Source organism: Euprymna scolopes, chromosome 36, assembly GCF_053919585.1.
Source record: "Euprymna scolopes isolate OS-2025 chromosome 36, ASM5391958v1, whole genome shotgun sequence".
NCBI classification, from domain to species: Eukaryota; Metazoa; Mollusca; class Cephalopoda; order Sepiida; family Sepiolidae; genus Euprymna; species Euprymna scolopes.
In genome coordinates this window covers 81,889,433-81,912,921 of record NC_136517.1, presented here as the reverse complement: position 1 = coordinate 81,912,921, position 23,489 = coordinate 81,889,433, and the positions used below count along the sequence as shown (strand labels likewise).

At 35.4% G+C, this 23,489-nt stretch overlaps 1 protein-coding gene across 1 annotated transcript in view; it reads right to left on the bottom strand.

The window, feature by feature from the left end:
• LOC145260630 (calcium/calmodulin-dependent protein kinase type 1-like) overlaps positions 1-23,489 on the bottom strand; it is a 275,431-nt gene that overhangs the window by 178,755 nt on the left and 73,187 nt on the right. The gene's annotated exons all lie outside the window — the stretch shown is intronic.

The following is a 23,489-nucleotide window of genomic DNA, read 5'->3' as shown; positions in this document are numbered from 1 at the left end:
GTCATTCCAAAAGGGAGGACTATGATAAGATTTCTAAGAAGCTAAACCTTCCCAAATCCACCGTTCAAGCCATCGTAAAGAAGTTCAAATCACAAGGTCACGTTATGAATTTGGAAGGTCAGGGGAGAAAAAGGCTAATGTTCGTGAGAGCAGAGCGAAAAATAGTTCAACATGTCAATCAAAACCCAAGGATCACTGCTGGGGAGATTGTAGAGGAACAGAGAAGCTCTGGAGTGAACGTGTCTCGGCACACCGTTGGTAGAGTTTTGAAGAGAGCTGGTTTGAAAGCGCGTTGCCAGAGGAAGACTCCCTTATTGAAACCTGTGCATCTGAAAGCAAGGCTAGATGTCGCAAAGCGCCATATTGATAAAGATGCTGCCTTCTGGAAACGTTACATGGTCCAACAAAACGAAATTTGAGTTATTCGGCCATAATAGTGTTTCTTCTGTTTTACAGGAAATCTGGCACAGCCTTCTTGCCTAAGAACACCATACCAACTGTGAAGCTCGGCAGAGGCAGTTTGGTATTTTGGGGATGCTTTGCTGCCACTGGACCAGGACGACTTGTTAAAGTCACAGGCATCATGAAAAAGGAGGGTTATGTTAAAATCCTGAATGAAAACTTGAAAGACTAGAGAGCTGTCACTTAGTCGACGTTGGTGCTTCATGCAAGATAATGACCCAAAGCATTCGACTAATCTGACTAAGAAATGGCTTGAGGACAACAATATCAATGTTTTGGAGTGGCCATCCCAGAGGCCGGACCTCAATCTCATTGAAAATTTTTGAAGGATTTAAAAATTGAGGGTAATGGAGAGGAAGCTCAGTTAGACGATTATTTTCAGGAGGAATGGGCTAAATTTACTGCTGAAGAATGCTACAAGTTAGTGGAAAACTATAATAAACGACTACAGCAAGTAATTAAGGCTAAAGGCCATACAATCGATCATTAGAATTACGGTGCCAATAATTTTGAACAAGGGAATTTTGAAAAAATCGTTTGTAGTTTCTTTTTTATTCATCTTTTGAAAATTTGATTGTTGAGTTGGAAAGAGCAGTTCAAAATCTATATTATACTTTGTGATTTCCTTTGATTTACTCCTTTTTTTTAAGACAAAATGAGGTTTTTATTGGACCGTGCCAATAAATATGATAATGACTGGAAGAAATTTGAATTTTAACGCTGTGAACTAAAATTTACAAGTTTATTTTTCAATAATGAATACAAATCAAAAATTATTATTTTTTCCTTATTCCATGGAGTTTCAATGAATGGCTCATATCCTCAGAGGAAATGTAGTTAGCAAAATGATATTCATATGCAGTCTATAAATTTAGCTGGTTAGCACATAAAATGAAAACTAAAATTTATATAAAAGAAATCATATTCGTATGAAAGCTATGGGTTAAAAGGATATACCATATGAAGGTTTGATGACAGAAAGTTAAAAAAAACTGGGGATGGCGCATCCAGAATTTGCTTACGTTGGACTTGAAGACAATCAGACTGTAGTCAGCTGGAAAGCAGGCAAATGGAAGGGAGTTCCATGCGTGCAATTCTAAGAAAGAAGCTTTGTTCATGGAATCTAAATTTAGGTTTAGGCACAGATAAAGAGTGTGGGAAATTATTGAAAGTGGTTTTAGCTAGACAATTATTTTTCATGAAAGTTTGGCAAGAGGAGACCATGGATTGGAGCTCAGACGAGCACTTGCCATGAAAATAACGATAAAGCAGAGACAGGCTTGCAAGATCTCTTCTGTGAGAAATAGGTTGCAGATAAAACAAATAAAAAGTAGATTTTGCCCTACTTTGGTATTGAGCACTCTTGTATTAACCTCGTTAAAACTTCATTGGTTGCTTTACCTCAGGAAATTAACCTGGAATATATATATATATTCATTCCAAAACCGAAGTAGGGCAAAATATACTTTATATTTGTTTTATATAAGCATGTATATGTCGCTACACATTCATGAGTATGTTTCGGTGAACTGGTAACAATTAGCTAGAGACCTCTTCAGGCAATATTCCTTATACAAAAGTGAAGTTCGTAATCTAATATAAATGCTTGTAAAACAAATAAAAAGTGTGTGTGTATATATATATATATATATATATATATATATATATATATATATAATGAGAATAAGGGAAATAGTATTCCGACAAAATAGAGAAATAAAAATGAACAAACAGAGTTATGTGTTCATCAACGTTTCGTCTTTATTTCGAGACTTCATATATATATATATATATATATATATATGTATATGCGTGTGTATGTTTATTATTAAGTTATTATTAAGTTAACATATACTGATAACATTATCGCAAATTCAAGCATAATTAAACAAGGTGGAAGGTTCTATAATGTATCGCCATTAATAAGTAAACTTCTATTACATAACAAAAATACACTCATTACATTTCAGTTACACATCCATATTTGAATTATAACGGACATATATGTTCCAAAAAGAATATGAATGGCATCATATCTTTTTAAATACATTAACGGTTATAAAAAAAAAAAAAATCTTGCTCTTTTTTACAAGGCTATGCCCCCGCCCCTTTTGAATTTCCAACGACTTTTTCAGCTTCTGGAATGCAACAGGGTCATTCATTTCATTACATCAAAAATATATTTTTAAATATTTGTACTAGTGTTTCGTTTTCTTAATTTCATTTATCCAGAGGAAGTCTTGAAATAAAGACGAAACGTTGATGAACACATAACTTGGTTTGTTCTTTTTTATTTCTCGCTCTCTCTCATATATATATATATATATATATATATATATATATACTCTAGTTTATAAAACTCTGCCTGTTTGTCTATTTGTCTATGTATTTTCAAACTATCTCTTCCGAAACGGAAAGTCGCGGAGCGGCACTAGGAGCCTCAAATAATTGGATTTTTTATGGACCGTTCTTTTGTTGGTCTTTAACCGGTTAAAATAGTTTTTTAAGGGGTCATAATCGAAAAAATCTTTATACACTTTGTACATTCATCTTAGTTTATTTTTAATCAATTCAAATGCGTGTTCGGTTCTTACAGTGGTAACGTCACCAGCTTTGAATGCTACAGTTTTGCTTTTGGTTTCGATTCCAGCTGATGGCACCCAAATACTTTTTTTTAATCTTTGAAATCACGACTCTATAATAATATATACGAAATCTGGGCAAATTAAAATATCATATTTAAGCGTATTTTCGACCGGGCAAAGTCCCTCTCCTCCTCGTTACATATATGGGGGAGTTGACAGAATAAGATCGATTCTTTAAGAGGAGACTTATCCGGATAATGCAAAACTCAACAATTTGCTTTGGAGAATATGAAGAGATCAAAAAACGACAAATGACAGTATAAAATATATACTAATGCATATGGATTTATTTGTTGATTCAATATGGATGTTACATCCCAATCGTATAAATGCACATAGGCACACATATATTGAACACTCACTTCATAACCCACCATGGCATACGTGGTGTTCACCTATCTTCATTTTGTAATATCAGCTATATTCCTCCTGTATCGCATAGATCATTATAGTTCTAGTTCTTTCACCCAACAATTTCAATCTAATACGCCCAATTATTTCACTTCTAATGTAGCTATCGCTAGACATCGCATCCTTAATATGTTATCTAGCTTCTTCTCTCCTCTTCTGATGAGAAGCATTGGGCTTCGAAATGGCATGGTATAAAGAGTTTTACTTATCCTACACCCCTAATTAATAGATTTATTTGTTTATTCAATAAGGATGATATCATCCTTATTGAATAAACAAATAAATCTACATATATTAGTGTATATTTTTATATTGTCGTTTTTTTTTTATCTCTTCATATTCTATATATTATTTTATTAATATATTATTATAATATAATGTTAATGGCGCTTATACACTATTGGGACGAGATATTTTAGTCGATAAATTGAGTTTTCAGATAAAAAAAACAATGGTTTCAACTGATTTTTTTGTCAATTCTAATAAGTTACAATGTTAGCTTCCAAATTATGCAGTCGTAATTACCTGAATATTACTGAATTATTAAGCAAAACAACTTTAATCGTGTTAGCAAGTGAAAATTGCAGCCATCTTGTTTGAATCAAAACAGAAAATTACCTCTCTTTAGAATTCTCCTGCGTCTTACAATGGTTTTCATCAAATTCTAATTTTTATTTTCTTTAATAAATAATTTTCTACCTTAATGATTTTCGTAATTTTTGGATTTAATTATCTTAAAAACATGGGGAATACGTAGATACCATTGTTTTCATGTGAAATTCAGTTTTACGATTTCCGACATTTTGTCCCAATAGTGTAGAAGTGGCATCTACTATATAAATCTCACCTGTCTGTTTAAATTGTATGTATGTATGTATGTCTTGGAAAAACTTTCAAGAGGCGATGGATACTGACAAGATTGGTTTCATTTTGAAGCTCGACGTCTGACAACAAATATTGAAAAATTGACCAAAAACATTAATTCCTCCACCCTAAACTCGGCCGTTTTGTACAAGGAGCGGTCGATTTTTTTTTGCCAAACTTTTAGCAAGTCATCGTCACTGTTGGATTGGCTTCGGTTAATTTCAACGCTTTTGACTTCTGGTCACGTCATGGAGACATCGGCTAAGATGTCAGATTTTCATCTACTTTCTTTTTTGCCTTTGCGGCACAGGTTCGAGCCTGCCTTGCTTACTATCACACACCTCCAAACACCCGGGCAACGGCTAGTATTAATATATTATTATTTTTAATACCTACAGACACTAGTGTTTCATCCTTTTGGGAATCATCAGTGTAAGGAGTCACGATTACCACCGTTTCCTACCGACTCAAGAGTTTAAGAATATTTTTTCTGCTTACATAATGAATATGACTAATAATATTTTCAAGTGATATTTAGCTTGGTCCTCTATGGAAGCTTACATTGACAAGACATTTTTGTACTGCACAGAGCTGGGAGAGGCTTTTTTGGGCAAGGGGTGATATGGGGAGCGACACAATACGAAGAAATGCACCAAAACCCATTATAGTTAACCCAGTTGAGAGTATATTGTGTCGATAAGTGAATAAAAATTCAAAGAAAAGTCATTTGTTTATCTATCGAGGTTACTAGACGACACGTAATCTGTTAAGTCAAGCACTTAATGTTTGCTGCAATTGGCTTTTTAATGTACATATTTTTTTTATTAAAAAGGGGGGAAAATGGAATGTTAAGTGGAATTTTACTTTACAACATCCGGGTTTTTTTTTTAATGACAACAGACGACAAATGCATGACAGATTATGTGTCGTTTAGTTAACAATAAAGGAAAACATTATTTTTTTTTTATTCAATGTGTTATTAATTTCCATATTATTTTTCTTTTTTCATTAATTTTTTTTTATTCTGATTATTCACTTTCTTCTTTATCTCAATCTTCTTTAATTCAATTGTTCTTCTTTAATTCATTCTTTTTATTCTTTATTTCATTCTTTTTATTCATTAATTCATTCTTCTTCCTCGTCTTCTTTATTTCATTCTTTTTCTTTTTTTTTTAATTACATTTTCACCCCAAAACAAGGCACATTGACACTTTGGTGTAGGGGGCTACTATGAGAGGTAACATCTACTGGGGTACTATGTGGGAATTTAGGCAGCAAGATGTCTGTTCACGTTACACTTGAACTTCTGCACGTTAGTACAGTTGGGGAAGCAGGGACCTGGAATAGAATTCCAAAGTCTAGCGGTTCTGGGGAAGAAACTACTGGAGTAGAAAGATCTTTTACATCTAGAGATCTCTACTGTGTGGGGGTGGGATTTAGCTGCCTGTCGGGTTTGTCGAGGGTGTTTACGTCATGGGTGTACAAGTGCTTGCAGTTGGTCAGAGCATTCACCATTAAAATACTCGTAGAACAGCCAGAGGGATGCAACATTTCGTCGATGGGACAGAGGCTGAAGCTTAGATATCAGTTCAGGGCTTATCAGATTGGCGACTCTCTTTTGAACCTTGTCTGGAGCGAGAGACTAGTAGCAGATGCTCCAGCCCAAATATGACAGCAATACTCCATACATGGGCGGATGGTGGCCTCATAGAGGTACAGGATACTTTCGGGTGTTAGTAATTTTCTAGCATGGTAGAGAGAGCCTACCTTCTTTGCAGCGGCTCTGGCAATGCTTTCAATGTAATTGTTCCAACTCATGTTTCCTGTGAACGTTAGGCCAAGATGTACTCTCAGATAAAGTGTCGTTGGCCATTGCTATTGGTGGTAGAGAAGGTTTCTTGTAATTATTGAAGGAAACTAGTTTAGTCTTGGCGGCATTGAACGTGACCATCCATTTTTGCCCCCATTCCACTACAGATTGGAGGTCATCCTCTAGTGTTTCTGCTATTTCTTTAGATATGTTTTCATTTGTTTTCCTGCCGTGCCTGTTATAGAGTGTGGTGTCATCAGCATATATACCCATCTCAGAGGCAATTTTGTCGGGGAGGTTATTTATGAATATTAGGAACAACAGAGGTCTAAGGATAGACCCTTGGGGCACTCACACATTTCTATCATATTGTTTAGATGTACGACTGTCAAGGACAACCTTGATTTTTCTCTTATCTAAGAAGGATTTAATTATGTTTAATATTCTACCAGTGATACCGTATGATCTAATTTTCCTGAGGAGACGCTCATGCCATACCCTGTCAAAAGCCTTAGATATATCTAGAGCTACCGCTCTGCCCTCCCCAGCTTTGTCCAGTGAGTGGTATATACGTTCTGAGATTACAGTTAGGATTCTGCTGTGGAACAGCCTTGTCTAAATCCATGTTGTTGGTCAGTCAGAAGTTTAGCATCTGTAAGGTGATGGACTAGAGCATGGTTAATTAAGGTCGCAAATATTCTGGAAAAAAGTGGGAAGAGGCTAATGGGGCGATAATTTAATGGGTCCGTTCTTTCGCCAGAATTCTTGAATATTGGTACCACAGAAGCAGTTTTCCAACAGCCCAGAAAACAAGCTTCATTAAGGCATTTGTTGTAGAGTTTGAAGAGAACTGGAGCTACTTCAGCTGAGCACTTTTTTAATAGCACAGCTAGGATGAGATCGGGTCCACATGCTTTTGAAGTGTCAAGGTTTTTTATGATAGCATGCACCTGAGCAGGGGTGATTTTCCGATCGTCTAGTGTGGTGTCTGTCCGCATAGGAAAGTCAGGTAGAGGGTGGTTGAGAGGGTCCAGTGTGGATTTTGAGGCAAACCGACTGGCAAGCATGTTAGCCTTCTCGGTTGCTGAGCAAATAACCTCGTGATTGTTCGTTAATTCATTTTTCTTCCTCTTCTTTATTTCATTCTTTTTATTCTTTATTTCATTCTTTTTATTCGTTAACTCACTCTTCTTTCTCTTCCATATTTCATTCTCATTTTTTTATTTTCTTTTTCTTCTTGTTGATCTCATTTTTCTTAAACTTAACTTTCAAACTCATTCGTTATGCCATTCTTCGTTTTCTTATTCTTCAATAACTCATTCATCTTCTTCAAATCATTTTTATTCTTCATCTAAGTTTTCACATTCCATCTGTAATGTTTCCAAGAAAAGGGTGGAAGAATTTCTGTTTTCGCAATCCCTAGCTTAGAAACAGGTTAGGGTTATACCCATGGTTCGGTGCATCTATGGTATTAAGGTTAATGACAGTTCGATTTCCTGAAATCTCAATATATTGAGGCTAAACATGTCTTGATAGAAGTCAGAGTTGCAACTGTCTGTGGTGCTATAGTATGGAAACTGAACATCCACAGAATGCCAATATCAATATATTACATACGAAAGAGTCCACAGGTCCCGCTAGTGACACATGATTATCGTAAAGACAGAAGACGCCTCTTGGCCATATTCTTGTAAAATCCAAGGCTATAGGTAGGAGGAAAACAGTTTGCAGGAAAAGAGTTCTGCAAGTCTTGAAAAAAAAAAAGTATTCACATTCCATCGGCAATGTTTCCAAAAAAAAAAAGTAAAAAGCTGAATGCCTGTGTGTGTGTGTGTGTGTGTGTGTGTGTGTGTGTGTGTGTGGTCACGAATAGGCTCCTATATGGTTGACTATTTTAAAAAACTGATTACATATAATGATAGAAGATGCATCGAGACACAGGAATGAGTATATTTGATCTGGCAGAATTCATTAAAATTGTGGGGTCTGCGTTCGCGCCTGGTCCACAAGGTATGGAAATAAAAAATTTAAAAAAAAAAAAACGTTTACAAGTGTTTTTGATATAGATGTACATAAGAATACTTTGATAAGTATGTTTTAACTTAAATAGGGATGGTATAATAAAATTGTGGGGTCTGCGTTCGCGCCTGGCCTCCATAGAAAGGCACAAACTTTAATAAAGACTTTTCATATCTATCTGCATAAGTATACTTTGATAATTATGTTTCAGTTTGAAGAAATATGGTATGATAAAATTATGGGGTGTTCGTTCGCGCCTGACCTCCGTAGAATAGAAATATGTCACAAAGTTTAACAAGGTTTTTAATATAGATCCACAGAATATTGTGATAAGTGTTTCAGTGTGAACAGGTATGGTATAATAAATTATGGGGTTTATCTATTTTATTTTTACTTTCATCATATTTTGCTTTGGTTTTGATACCCCCAAATTCAACTGAAATTTACAACCCTTCCTTTTCATAACCTATCATACTTTCATAAATCAGAGTCCATTTTCTGTAGGCTGTTTTTGAACCCAGTCAAGGACGGGTACTTTTGCTAGTATATATATATATATATATATATATATATATATATAAAGGTGACTTTGTATGTCTGTGTGTCGAACGGTTTTTACCAAGCTACTTTTTCAATTTTTGGTTTACAGACTTGAAACTTGGAACCCAAGAAACAAATTCGATTTGGTTTTTAGTGATTAAAATTGAAAAACATCGAAACTTGGTAGACATAAGTTGACTAAAGTGCTACTTCTACGCATGTACAAATATACATTTATATATCAAAGTCTGTTAATTTTTAAAGTTTTGATATCCATCTGTTGTTAGCTCAGATAATAACAAGTAATGTTCATGTGTTAAATGTTTTTTTTTGTTTTTTTTTCAAATTACATTTTCACCTCAAACAAGGCACACTGCCACTTTGATGTAGGAGGCGATTATCAAGGACATAAGTTGAAGGGATACTATGTAGGGAGTTGAGCAGGGAGATGTCTGTTCACATTACATTTGAACTTCTGCATGTCAGTACAGTTTGGGAAGCAGGAACCCGGAAGGGAATTCCAAAGTCCAGCAGTTCTGAGGAAGAAACTGTTAGAGTAGAAGGCTTTCTTACATCTAGGTATCTCTACTGTGTAGGGGTGGGACTTTGCTGCATGTCGATTCTAGCTGAAGGCACCCAAGTCACATTTAGCATTTTTATGTTTTAACTTTTGAAATCACTATTATATATTGAGTAAAATATGATAACCAATAGAAAATTGGCTTAATAATAATGATAATAATTGAAAACTGCTGAATTATTAAGGAAAACGCTTGAATGCGGAGACTAAACATAAACACTTTACATTTTTTGCACATCAAATCTGTTGCCAAGGTAGCTGGAAAAATGGTGGGATCCTTCTACCCCTCCAGTAGATATCTCACTGCTGATGCAATTCTCTACCTATATAAAAGCCAAGTGCATCTAAGGATGGAGTACTGTTGTCACATCTGGGCAGAAGCAACTTATCCTGCCTTGACAGAGTTCAAAATAGACTTCGTAGCTTAGTGGGAGACGCCCTTTTCCCATCCCCACAACCTCTTTCCCCGCAGATGAGACATTGTGAGCCTGTCTCTGCTTTATCGTTATTTCCATGGCAAGTGCCCGTCTGAGCTCCAATCTATGGTCCCCCTCACCAACCTTTCACAAAAAACACCCGTCTAGATGAAACCACTGTTAATCATTTCCCCCCACTCTTTATCTGTGCCTAAACCTAAACGTAGATTCCATGAACAAAGTTTCTTTCTTAGAACTGCACACCTCTTTCGTTTGCCTGTTTTCCATCTGACTACAATTTGGTTCTCTTCAAGTTCAACGTAAACAAATTCTTTATGAACTGTCCTCTTAAGTAATCCAATTTACTAAATTTCCACTACTAACGATTACTATGATATTATCCCATTGACTCCTGTACACTCAATAACCCTTATCCTCGACTTGCCTCCGGGCCTTGATAAGTGTATGTAAATATAAAAAAATAATTGGTTATCCTCTTTTTCACTCAATAGTTTCAATCCACTTCTTGCATCTGTTTACCATGCATACAGAGACACTCTAAGTAGGGAGTTGAGCAGCAAGATGTTTGTTCACATTACATTTAAATTTCTGCACATTAGTGCAGTTAGGCAAACAAGAAAAAGGGAAGGAATTGTAAAGTCTAGCAGTACAAGAGGGCGTCCTGGCATCAGAGGATATCTACAGTGAAGAGGTGAAATTTTGCTACTTGTCGGGTTACTTTCTCGTAATCACTCATTTAGAAACATGGCACAGTTATCGTAGATTTGTGATGACAATGACAGTTAGTTCGGACTCCCTGCTATTGCGGCTAAAGGTATCTAGACGAGAGTCAACCCCGAGTTACAACTGTCTGTGGTGGTATGGTTAGGGTTATGGAAACACATCTCAATTGAGGGTAAGGTTCTCCGGCATCAGAGGATATCTACAGTGAAGGGGTGAGATTTTGCTGTTTGTCGGGTCAGTTTCTTGCAATCCCTTGTTTAGAAACAGGGTATGTTTATAGTTAGAGATGTTATTTTTTTTTTTTTTATTACTAAGCAGGCCGAGAAAGACTTGGAATAAAATGAATCAGAGATCATTTCAAACAATGGCAGATTAAAACCAATGTAAACGATGGATTCAAGGAGAAAGTGCTGCCATGGCCAATATGCAACCAACATCTGATGGTAAAAGGACACCTTGAACAAAGGAAATAAAGAAGGAGCTCACTGGATGATATAAACAACAGGAGACTTTGATGGTATAGCCACATTGAAAAAAATGGATTAGAGGTTTTTGGTTAGTACATGTAGAACAGTTGAAGTAGCAGGGTCAATTGAGAGGGGAAAGCCAAGGAAAACATGGGCGGAAGTAATAAGGACTGACTTGAGAGAAAGACCGTTAAATAAAGACTGGGCCAGTGATAAGTTAGCTTAAAATGACAAAAGACAATGGCACTCACTCTAGATGGGTTGAACTGACTTTTTCTGAAGAAGGAAGTTTCATGGGAATACAAAATTCACAAATGGAACCCAGTTGCATGTATACCCCAGACAGGGGAAATGACGACATTAATTCTTTTTCAGTTCTTGCACAAAAATTTCAAACTACAGCGCCTGGGATTCCTAAAATGGCCACCCATCTGGTACTGACCAGGCTCAACTTTGCTTACCCTCGCTGATCTGAGGTCACTAGACGATATATAGTCTATTAAGTCATGCAATTATTATTATTATTAGTTGCAACTGTCTTGAGTTACATACCGTTTTATTAAAAAGAAGAAAAAGAGTTAAGTTGAATTTTATTTTACATCCGGGGTTTTAATTTAGAAAATTATAATATAAATTATAGCCCATGATAACAGCCGATACATGCATGACTGAACCGATTATGTGTCGTCTAGTGAACACTAAAGAAAAACATATGACTAATTTTCTTTATTTAATAAAATGTTTGAAGTTATTGAACCAAAACTAGAGCATTTATACTAGTTTATAGCCGTTCCTGTTGGAGAGATGATAAATGAATACGAAAAATTAATGTAAAAGATAAAGAAAAATTTGATTATAAAAAATGAATAAAAAAAAATATGAAAAAAATAAACGAAAAATAAATGTAAAAAGATCAAAACTTTCATTGTAAAAAATGACAAAAAAATGAATGAAAAATTTTTTAAAAACGAAGGAAAAAATTAATAAAAAATGAAAAAAAATGAATGTAAAAAGTAAATAAAATTTATATCGTAAAAATGAAAAAAAAAAAATTTTTTAATGAAAAAATGTAAATGAAAAAAAAAATGAAAAAATGCAAATGAAAAAAATGAATGAAAGAGAAAGAAAGATTTTATTGTAAAAATGAAAAAAAAACTGAATGAAAAATGAAAAAAAAAAACTGAATGAAAAATGAATATAAAAGATAAACAAAAATTTTATTGTAAAAAAAGAAAAAACAAAAATCAATGAATTTTTTTTTTTAAATGAATGAAAAATGAATGTAAAAAATAAACAAAAATTTGTTTGTAAAAAGAAAAAATTGAATAAAAAAAAAATGAATGGCACTCTTTTATAATTCATTACTTTCAGCTTCAAAATATTTTGAGATTTCAAGGTAACTTCCTAGTTTCCCCGGTGTTAATTCCGAATAGATTATTGTCATTCAGCTAAGGTTACACACAAGTGAATAGTAGGCTTCCATTAACTCGATCTTTCTGACGATGCAAAGAAGTGACACAGCCATGGGTTGATGAGAGACTTGGTTTTGACTTCCTTCTATCGAAACTGAAATTGCCCAGACTGGACTTAGCTACGAGTTGCAACTGTCTGTAATACCATCTCTATGGATTAAAGGGTTCCGTTTGACTTTCCATGCAGATTCCATTGTTAATTTTTTTGTAAATAAATTCGGCTTGTTTTGAAAGTAAACACAAGTTTTAAATTTCATAGAAGAATGACACAGCTACTCGTATAATTCGGTGGATTTGTTGTGTATGTCTTGATGACAGAATGCTATTACGGCTTAAAGAAGCTTAAATGGCAGCCAGCGCTGAGTTGCAACAGTCTGCAATGGTATAGAAATTCCTTTTGAATAAACAGATGTACTCACATCTCGACTGAGGGTAAACTAGGAAAAATTAAGCTTTGTATCCAGCTCAAAAAAATTGAGGGGAAATGAGGAAAAAGTAAAGAGCTCTCTGGCACCAGGAGATATCTACAGTGAAGAGGTGGGATTTTGCTGCTTCTCGGATCACTTTCTTGCAATGCCTTGTCTAGAAACAGGGTCTGTTTACTTTGCAACTGGTAGTTCTCGTTAACTTTGACCGTCGTCGTCCGTCTGTCGTAAAACTCATTGACTGCTGCAAACTTCTCCAACTGTTGTATGAACAAAGCTTTGAACAAAACTGCCCGCTTGTGGAATTTCTGTTCCGCTGGCCTGCTTTCCAGCTGATTGCAATATAGTCGTTTTAACTCATGCAGATTTCATATTCATTATTATAGAGCCAATTTCAAGTTTGACAGAGTAGTTTGGTAGAGACCGTTCCTCACAGACAGACAGACAGACAGACAAGATCACTTTTATATATAAAGAGATAAGCATTGTTTAGCTTCTTCGAATTACTTTATTCTTCATGATTATTCAGTTTGTTACCCGTTTCAATTTCCTGTGCTTATTTTCACAAAGTAACATGGTATAAATTTAGTTTTTTTTTCACAACAAAACCTTTTGTTTCTCTTCTTTTTTTTTTTTTTTTTTTTCAATTTTCTTATCAGTTTGTTCAAGCTGAAGATGAGGCATCCTATTGGATGCCTAAAATTCACACTCTATCCTATATATTCCGACCGAGAGATCTTTTTAAGATTCTGATCGTCTCTTTAAGTGCAATTATTTGAATCTCTCTTACACTTGGTTCACCAAGTACACTTGCCAGGTAGTTTTTGGAAATTCTTTTTCATGAGTCCAGTTGCTCTTATAATAGCTGGAATGATAGAGATCTTCCTAAGATTCCAGTTTCTCTTCATGTCGTACATAAGGCCTTGGCATTTCCTCTTAGTTGTTTCACCCAGCATTTGACTTTGTGTACGATACAGAACATCTTTTGTTAATGAGAGTCCAAACACGAGGCAATCGAAATATCGAAGAAAGATAACCTTTTTTTTTGCAGAGGTATTTAGTCTATGTGATAGTCTTGTTCAGCAATCACATAGACTAAATATATACGAACTAGCAGGTTTCCCGGTATTGCCCGGTCGTAAAAATACGCTTAAATATGATATTTTAATTCATGCAAATTACATATGTATTATTATACAGCCAATTCTTTATTAATTATTATATTATATAAAAAAATAAATAAAATAAAAATATGACTTGAGTGCCACCAACCAGAATCGAAACCAAAACATATAGCTTAACAACATTATTCATTACCATCCAAGCTAAGTTCATACACATATAAAAACTTAAAAAATAACGTTGCTAAACGTATAAATGTATATTTGTGTATGCATAAAAATAACATGTTTAATCGACTGCCAGCCTCCAATTATTTTTCAATCTTTAATGATGATGATTGGGCAGAATTTGAGTATTTAAGAGAGCGGTTCAACAAGCATTTGTTTACACTGGACTTGAAAACGACTATATTGTAATAAGCTGGGATGCAGCCTGGCGGTATTGTGTTCCACAAACGGGCAGATCTAAGAAATAAATTGTGTTGATGGTAGTTTCGTTTAATTTTAGGTAACCTCTGATCCTCTTCGGGTGTGCCTTGTCAAATGCAAGATTTTTTTTTTTTTTTTTACTATGGAGTCATCACTTATCAAGGCACAGGAAACTTCGTTGGTTTAGTCACATTGATAAAAACGGAAAAGAGTTCTTGGGTTAGTAGATATAGACCGGCTGGGTAAGGCCAAGGAAAACATGGAAGAAAATGATGGACTTTAGAGAGAAAGAGGGATAAATAAAGACCTTGCCAGAGATAGGTTCATTTGGAAGTTAGTTTCCAAAAACCATCCAACACGTGCCAGCATGTAAAACGGACGTTAAATTGAATTATTTATTATTTTATATTTTATTATTTTTGGGATCCATTTGAGAGGAGGCTTCATAATTTGTGTCTTTATTTATTTATTTTTTTTTTTTTGCAGACTTATCTTCATCTTTATAGTTGTTGTTGTTGTTTCACCACGATTCGACCAACTCCTCCTCTGGCCTTCTTCAAATGGTTAACCGCGACGAGATAGGAATGCTGAGTCTTGTATCTGTATCCCCAGTAATTACTGCCTTCCATAGTTGTTGTCTCACATTTTGTCTGAAGATAGCGGTTTCAATCCTACCCAAAAGCAGGCCAGATGATCAGTTGCCAAGACATGGTGAGACAACAACAACTATGGAAGGCAGTAATTACTGGGGATACAGTTACAAGACTCAGCATTCCTATTCTGTCGCGGTTAACCACCTGAAGAAGGCCTGAGGATGAGTTGGCTGAAACATGGTAAAACAACAACAACTATGAAGATGAGGATAACAGTCCGCAAAAAAAAAAAAAAAAAAAAAAAAAAATGGATACAAAAATTAAGCTGAATATGAAATATGGTGATGATGATCTGGTGTACCTGGACGGTTACCCATCTAAGTAGTGATCAGGCTTAACGTCACTTAACTTTGAGAATCGCTTTGTAAAAGTACTTGCTGGACTGTCAGCTTTGAGTTATATAAAATCGAAAAGATCTGTATTTAAACAAACGAAGGAATTCCAAATAATGGGTTCGCCATATTGGATTTTTTTTTTATTTCTTTTAAATTCTTTTTATTGTTGATCTTTGAATTTCGGAAGTTCTCAGATGTCAAATATTTTCTGAAACGATATTGGATTGGAAGCCGTTCGGATTAGTAATTGGATGGTGGTCTTATTATATGGAATAAGTTGGAAGATGAGATACGTTGGGTAGAAGAAGTTCATTGAAAACCTGATAATCGGAAGCGTGGAGGGAGGGGTAAAAGAGAGAGAAAGAGAGGAACATAGGAAGATGAAGATGAGACATTTAAAAGAGAGAGGGAGAGAGAAAGACGAGAGAGAGATATTGTAAGAGAAAGAAAGAGAAGGGAAAAATAGAAAAAAGAGAGAAAATAAAACCTGATAATCGGAAGCGTGGAGGGAGGGGAAAAGATGGAGATGAGAGAGAAAGAGAGACATAAAAAGATGAAGATGAGACATATAAAAGAGAGAGGGAGAAAGAAAAACGAGAGTGCAAGAAAAAGAGAGAGAAAAGAAAAAAATAGAAAAAAGAAGGGAATAAGAAAAAAGGAAAAAAGAAAGAAATCGATGAAAAGAGAATGAAAGGGAAGGCAAGGGAAGAAAAGAGGAAAAAAGGTGAGGAGGAGAAAGAAAGGGAGTAGAAAAGTAAGGGAAGAGAAGAGAATGAAAAGGAGAGAAAAAGTGAAAGAGAGAGGAAGAGAAAGACAAAGAGACAAAGGAGATAGATGTGTGAGAGAGAGAGAGAAAGAGAGAGAGAGAGAGAGAAGAAAAAGAAAAGAAAAAATTTAAAATATAAGAAGAACGAGAAGGAGTAAGAAAGAAAAAGGAAAATATGAATGGGAGAGGGAAGAGAAAGAAAGAGGGAGACGAAAAAGGAAGGGGAGGAAAAAAGAATGAAAGGGAGAAGAAAAGAATGAAAGAGAGGGAAAGATAAAAAAGAGGGGAAGAGGAAGAAAACAGGGAAAGAGAAAGAAGAATACAAAGGGAGGGGAAGAGAAAGAAAGGGTAAGAAAAAGACAGAGAAAGAGAACGACTAAGAGAAAAAAAACAAATACAAGAAGATAAATATGTATGAGAGAGAGAGAGGAAAAATAAAAAAAATAAAGATAAATTTAAAAACAGAAGAACGAGAGGGAGTAATAAAGAGAAAAGTTGAAATTTTGTCGAAATGATTTCCTATTTAAATCATCATTAAATTACGCAAGATTGTGTTAAATATTGATGTGGGTAGTTTAACTAGTGTATATATTAGCTAGTACATACCTAGACCTAGATAGCAATTATGTTGAAAACGAGGTAGAATAAAAATTTCTTTCAAACTGACAAAAAAAAAAAAAAAAAAAAATGGCAGATGTTCACAAATATAAAGAAATGTATTCATTCATTTATTAACCTGCACCTCCTCACTTATAAGTGGCCAAGTTAGACACAAGGTCAGTTTAATGTGGGATGTGGGAATACATCCACCCCTACAATGGATGGGTGAAAAAATAGCTATAATCAGCTTTATTTGCATTCACTAGCTAAAGTGCCTTATGCGCTCAGCTGTAACCTAGCCCCTCTGATAAGGAGGTAATGCCTGGGAAGATGTCTTCCTAAGATTGACCAGAACAGATACTACACTTCTATCATGGCCTGAAAACTAGCTCATATTGGAGAATTGCCCCCCCCCCCACAAAATTCAATGGTATTCTATATTATATTTCTCATGTGTTAGTATGTTGGTATGCGGCTATGGATTTTTACAAATCAAAAAACTACTCAAAATAACTCCAAAAATATAATGAACAAAATTTCAAGCTTCACTGTCACGCTCTTACTGGCCGGGTTACTCTGCATTGTGCGGGCTATATATATATATATATATATATATATATATATATATATATATATATATATATATATATATATATATACTCGGGGTTTTTTTATTCAAAAGTAATGGACTAGTGAATTCAACGAGGTTGTTAGATAGTGCTCAATAAAAAGAGCTGATAATACTTGTTTATTGTTATATAAACATGTTTACATCCCGCTGCTACAAACAGCCACTTGTTTCAATCAAACAACAGATATCATCAGGCACCGACTTGACTATTCCTAGTCAATAGTCCTAGAATAGTCAAGTCGCTGCCTGATGATATCTGTTGTTTGATTGAAACAAGTGGCTGTTTGTAGCAGCGGGATGTAAACATGTTTATATAACAATAAACAAGTATATTTATATATATATATATATATATATATATATATATATATATACACTAATTTATAAAATATATATGGCGATTAAGCTACACTGAATATTATTCCACTCTAGGACTCTTCAGGCATAAGCCTGAAGAGTCCTAGAGTGGATGAAACGCGGAATATTCAGTGTAGCTTAATCGCCATATATATTTTATAAATTACTAACTAGCTCTAGCTACGTATTGAGCACTTTTGAAGTAAATACTTAAAGCTTACGCATAAATCTATACTTTCGTATATTAATTTTATGTGAGTAAAGTAAGTAGTTTATATATATATATATATATATATATATATATATATATATAAAAGGAAAAATAAAAGGAAGTTGCGTCTGACTGCACTTGCTAAATGGATTTTGGTTTTAATTATTTTTCTGTGCAATAATTTATATCCGTTTGAAAAAAAAAAATCCACTGATGTCGGTCTACTGTTACGAAATCGGAATAGGGGCATGTCAGCAAGAAAAAAGTATTCAGCAGTTACGATTAAAAAAAAATGTTTCTGATTTATGTAATTAATGATCATGCGTTTAATAGTAATCTGATCTTAAAATCAATCCTGAACAATATGCTCCTCTTTGCTTTCTGCTTATTTATGTATTGTTCTTTCTATTTCAGCAACTGACTAGCATTTAGCTATTCGTCACTCTCCACTTGATTATGGCGCTACGAACAGGATGCAGGAGTATTTATATGTTGTTCATTTATTTATATACTAGCCTGGGTGCCCAGTGTTGCCCGGGTGTATATGTGTTAAGCAAAAAAAAAAAAAAAAAAAGTGGTAGTAGGCAGGCAGGCTCGAACCCATACTGCAAAGGAGGAAAAGAACATGAAAAACAAAACAAAAAAGAAAACGTGACGTCTTTGCTGTTGCGTCCATCGCAAAACTGGAAGTAACGAATGTCAAAATTAAAGCTAGTCAATCGAAAAGAGTGGATGACTTTCGAAAACATCTGTGAAAAAAGCGACCCCTCCTTGTATAAAAATGCTCTGTTAAGGATGAAGAAGTGTTTGAAGGTGTAAAAGAAAAAAGAAAGTTTTGGTAGGCAGGTAGGCTCGAACCTGAAGCCTTGAGGTGAAGGCGGAAAAGAAAGCATGATAACTTACCACGATGCAAAGCGGGCAGAGAAGTGAGAATGGTTGAAATTAAGCGGTTTAAAAAGGCAGGTGCTTAAACGAACGTCTAGGTCAAACATCACGCCATAGAGAAATGAAATCACACAGAGCCAGTTATGTCTGAAGCTTTCTGCGTATTTGTTTCCCCAAGATGTTTGAGAAAACAAGCTCCTCACAAAAAGGGGAGTGTCCAAATGAATACCAATTGTCTGATATGACGGGTTTTTCCCACATTGATCAAAGCTCAATGCTTTTGGATGTGCCGGCATGAAAGGCTGAGAACAAACTTCGCTTTCATAGTTTCGCTTTTATACAAAGAAAACAAACAAACATGCAAAGAGTAAGAAATAGCGCGAAAATAGCGTGTAAAAATCGCTCAAATAAAAGATAGAGATGACCACCTTTTGTAATTTGGAAATATTATAATCTTTTTTTTTTAATTCAATCTTCACCTCAAACAAGACACAGTGCCACTTTGAAGTAGGGGGCTATTATCGGGGACATAAGCTGCAGGGGTATTGTGAAGGAAGATGAGTAGCAAGATGTCTGTTCACATTAAACTTGAACTTCTGCGTGTCAGTACAGTTGGGAAAGCAGAATCCTGGAAGGGAGTTCCAAAGTCTAGCAGTTCTGGGGAAGAAACTATTGGAGTAGAAAGCTTTCTTACACCTAGGGATCTCTACTGTGAAGGGGTGGGATTTAGCTGCTTGTTAGGTTTGTCTGGGGTATTCACGTCAAGGGGGTACAAGTGCTTGTAGTTCATCAGAGCATTCACCATTAAAGTACTTGTAGAACAGGCAGAGGGATGCAACATTTTGTCGATGGGACAGTGGCTGAAGCCTAGATGACAGTTCAGGACCTAGGGAGTATATAAAAAGTTCTAAGAAAGAGTAACTCCCCCCTCTCCCCCGAGTACTCCCTCCCTCCCACGCTCCAAAAAAAGCCTTTGCTGGACATACAAAAATGTGTCCACACACACACACACACACACACACACACACACACACACACACACACACACACACACACACACACACACCATTTTCACATTTATAAAATAGATATATACACAGGGTTGAACGATAAAATTGTCGCCCTAAAAAAGATGACATGATTCCATTTTTGTTGCTTTTTGTTGCAGACCATCTACTAGTTGGCCAGTTGTGTACAAATCCCAACAGCTATAGGAACCTATCATGTCTGAAAGTGACACATTGTTTAACGAGCGAGATCGGAGATGCGCCGCTGTAAAACTCATGCTCTCTACCAATCCAAGTTATGTCAACAGGACCATTGCCAACATCTTCGAAATACATCGCTGTATCACCACAAATAACAGAGACGTGCACAGGGTGATGAAAACAAAGTTTCCGGGCACGGTTATGGTCTTTGGTGTGGTTTCAAGTGAGGGCCACATCATGCCACCTTACATCTTTGAAGTCGGCTTGAAAGTCAGCACCAAAGTGTACCTGGATGTGCTGAAGAGTGTGGTGGTCTCCTGGTGCAATCAGGTGGTCGCTGGCGGACCCTGGGTGTGGCAGTAGGACTCGGCGCTGGCCCACAATTCCAAAGAGACTCAGGCTTAGCTTCAAAAGGAGTGCTATGACTTTTTACCTTTCTCTCACTGTCCTCCTTCCTCGACCTGAACCTGTTGGACTACGTCGAGAACATCACCAGCTTGACATGCGACAACACCAAAGCCAACCTGATCGCAGACATGCTCCCAGTTCCGGACCCCTATCGAGGTGATGATAGCGGCTGAATGCAGCTACATTGAATAGATGTTAGCTCTACTATATAATCAAGTTACCTGAATTGATTTTTTCAATAAAAGTTTTAAAATAAAACTGTAGTGGGTTTTTTTTTTCTTTAGGGGGCGACAAATTTACCGTTCTATTCTATATTATGTATTTCTGTCAGTCTATCCATTCAACTTTTTCTCAGAATCTACTCGACCGATCCAGCTGAAATTTTGAATGAACTTTTACTGTGATAATTCACAGTTAGGGGTTAATAGTAATTGGTCAACACAATATCAGATTTGCTCTAGAAGTTTTCAGAAACTACTGGACTGATCTGGTTAAAATTTTGTATGGACCTTTACTAGGATAAGCAACAGTGAATTAAATATGATTTTTGTTCGGATGTTTTGCAAAAATGAGCACAAACTTAATCATAATCAACCATCAATTTTGTATGAGGTACCCACCCATTCTAAACCAACGAAAAAACAGATAAAATGTCTAGTTTATTATATTATTCAAGGAGTAGGGTCATATATCATGCTGGTAGGTAGAGATTCGCTTAACTAGTGTAAAGTTTATTAATTTATTAAAATACTACAGTAGTAGCAATCGCAAGGGGAGACAACTCATGGTTTACTTTTTTTTTTTTTACTTTTACATAGGAGTCACCTCTTATCAAGGTCCAGACGCCACATGAGGATTTTCTTTATATTAATTTCTGACAGAACCGTAGTTTTCTTCACTTTTATTATTCAAGGAGTAGAGTTATATATTATGTCCCTAAGCTGGTAGGTAGAGATTAGCCCAACTAGTATAAATTTTATTAATTTGTTATTGAAATGTTACAGCAGCAGCAGCAGTAGTAGTAGTAGTAGTAGTAATTATCTTAAAAGGGAGACAACTCCTGGTGTACTTTTTGTTTTGATTGTTTTCTTTGAATTAATTTCCGACAGAACCGTAGTTATCTTCACCCTTAGAGAGAATAATGGAGGAAAGAAGAGGAAAGATGAAAACGTTTCGGGCCGATATACAAACATGTTCAAACGAGTTTCTATAGCAGCCATGTTGAAATGTCTCTTTGCTTTCTCACTTGGTTGGTGGTGGAAAATGTCAAGAGGTTTCACTACCGTAAGTATGCATTGCTACGGCTAGCAGCGGCAGAACGATGGCGCAAGCGGTCACATCTTTGATAACATATCGCAGCAAATGTCAGCCTGTTTATCTTAGAAGAAACGATGCGGGTTCTTTTGGCGCGCGTGGGTAAATTGATGTTTTCATTTAATTTCGGAGCACGGACGAAGCATAATACTTGACTTTGGCATTCAAACTTTAGATCAAGACAGGCATTACTTTCAGTACTGCAGTTTAAAGGCTGCAAAACAACTTTCGAATTTCGAAGTCGGATGATAGAAAACACATGGCAGCCATTTTTAAGAGTATTAGTGGAGCACAAGTGGAGCAGGTATTAATATGATTTGCTCTGAGATTTGAATTACTGTTTCCAGTAATTTGCAGCAAGTACGCCATGATGCCATGCAGCATCCCCCCCCCCAATCCCAATGGGATGACACAAGAACATGCACGGTCACTTAAAGTGTTAAATCTTTGTTTAAAAAAAATGCGAAAACAGTAGACCTTTTGATAAACTTTGAAAATGATCTTTTAAACGTAATTAAAAACCTAGAATTCCACAATCAACCTAACAATTTCCAACGGAAACTACACAAAATCGTTAGAAACATAAACAACTCTAATAAAATCTTTGTAAAAGCAGATAAAACCAGAAATTTTATAAAATAGATAAGCAAGAATATAACAAACTAATCACAGAAAACATTAAAAAAAAACTACAAAAACCTAGACACAAACGAATGCGACTACATAGATATAATAAATACTGAAAGTAAACAAATTACCGATAAACTAAAAATTAGCGATAAAGTTGGCAAATTGAAACCTAGAGAGTCATGCATTCTTCTTAAAGACCACAAATGGGACTTTAATAATCCCAGCACCCGCCTGATAAACCCAACTAAACCAGAAATAGGTAGAATTAGCAAAACTATACTTTCTAGAATAAACAAACAAATCAAACAGGACCTAGAACTAAACCAGTGGGCAAATACTACCGAAGCAATCACCTGGTTTAAAAATATAGAAAACAAAGATAAATGTACGTTCATACAGTTTGACATCATAGACTTTTATCCCTCGATATCCAAAGAACTTTTTAACATTGCCCTAGAATTTGCCGAGGCATACACTGATATATCCTCAGAAGAAATCAACATTTTTTAAAATGTAGAAAATCAGTTCTAATAAATAACAATAACCAATGGATAAAAACTAAAATGAAAAATTCGTTCAATTTGGCGATGGGTGCCAGAGACTCTGCAGAGGCATCAGATCTTGTGGGATTATTCATTCTATATACCCTCACAAGCATATTCGATACTACGGATATCGGCCTATATAGAGATGACGGACTAGCTATAATAAAAAACTCCAACAAAGTCAAGGGAGAAAACTTTAAGAAAATCATACACAAAGAAATGAAAAAATTAGGCCTAAAAGCGGATGTATCAACTAACATAAAAATAACAAACTTCCTGGACGTCACGTTAAACTTAGATAAAAACACACTACTCCAATTTACGTAAACCCTAAGTCCAACCATCATCAATTATAAAACATATTCCTAACTCGATCGTAAGTAGACTCAGTAATAACTCAAGCGATGAAAATGCATTTAACAGGTCATCCAATATCTACGAAACAGCCCTAAAAAATAGTGGATACAAAAATATCGATATCAAATATAAGCAACAAAACACCAACAACTATAATAAAATTAAAAATAGAAGAAAAAGAACT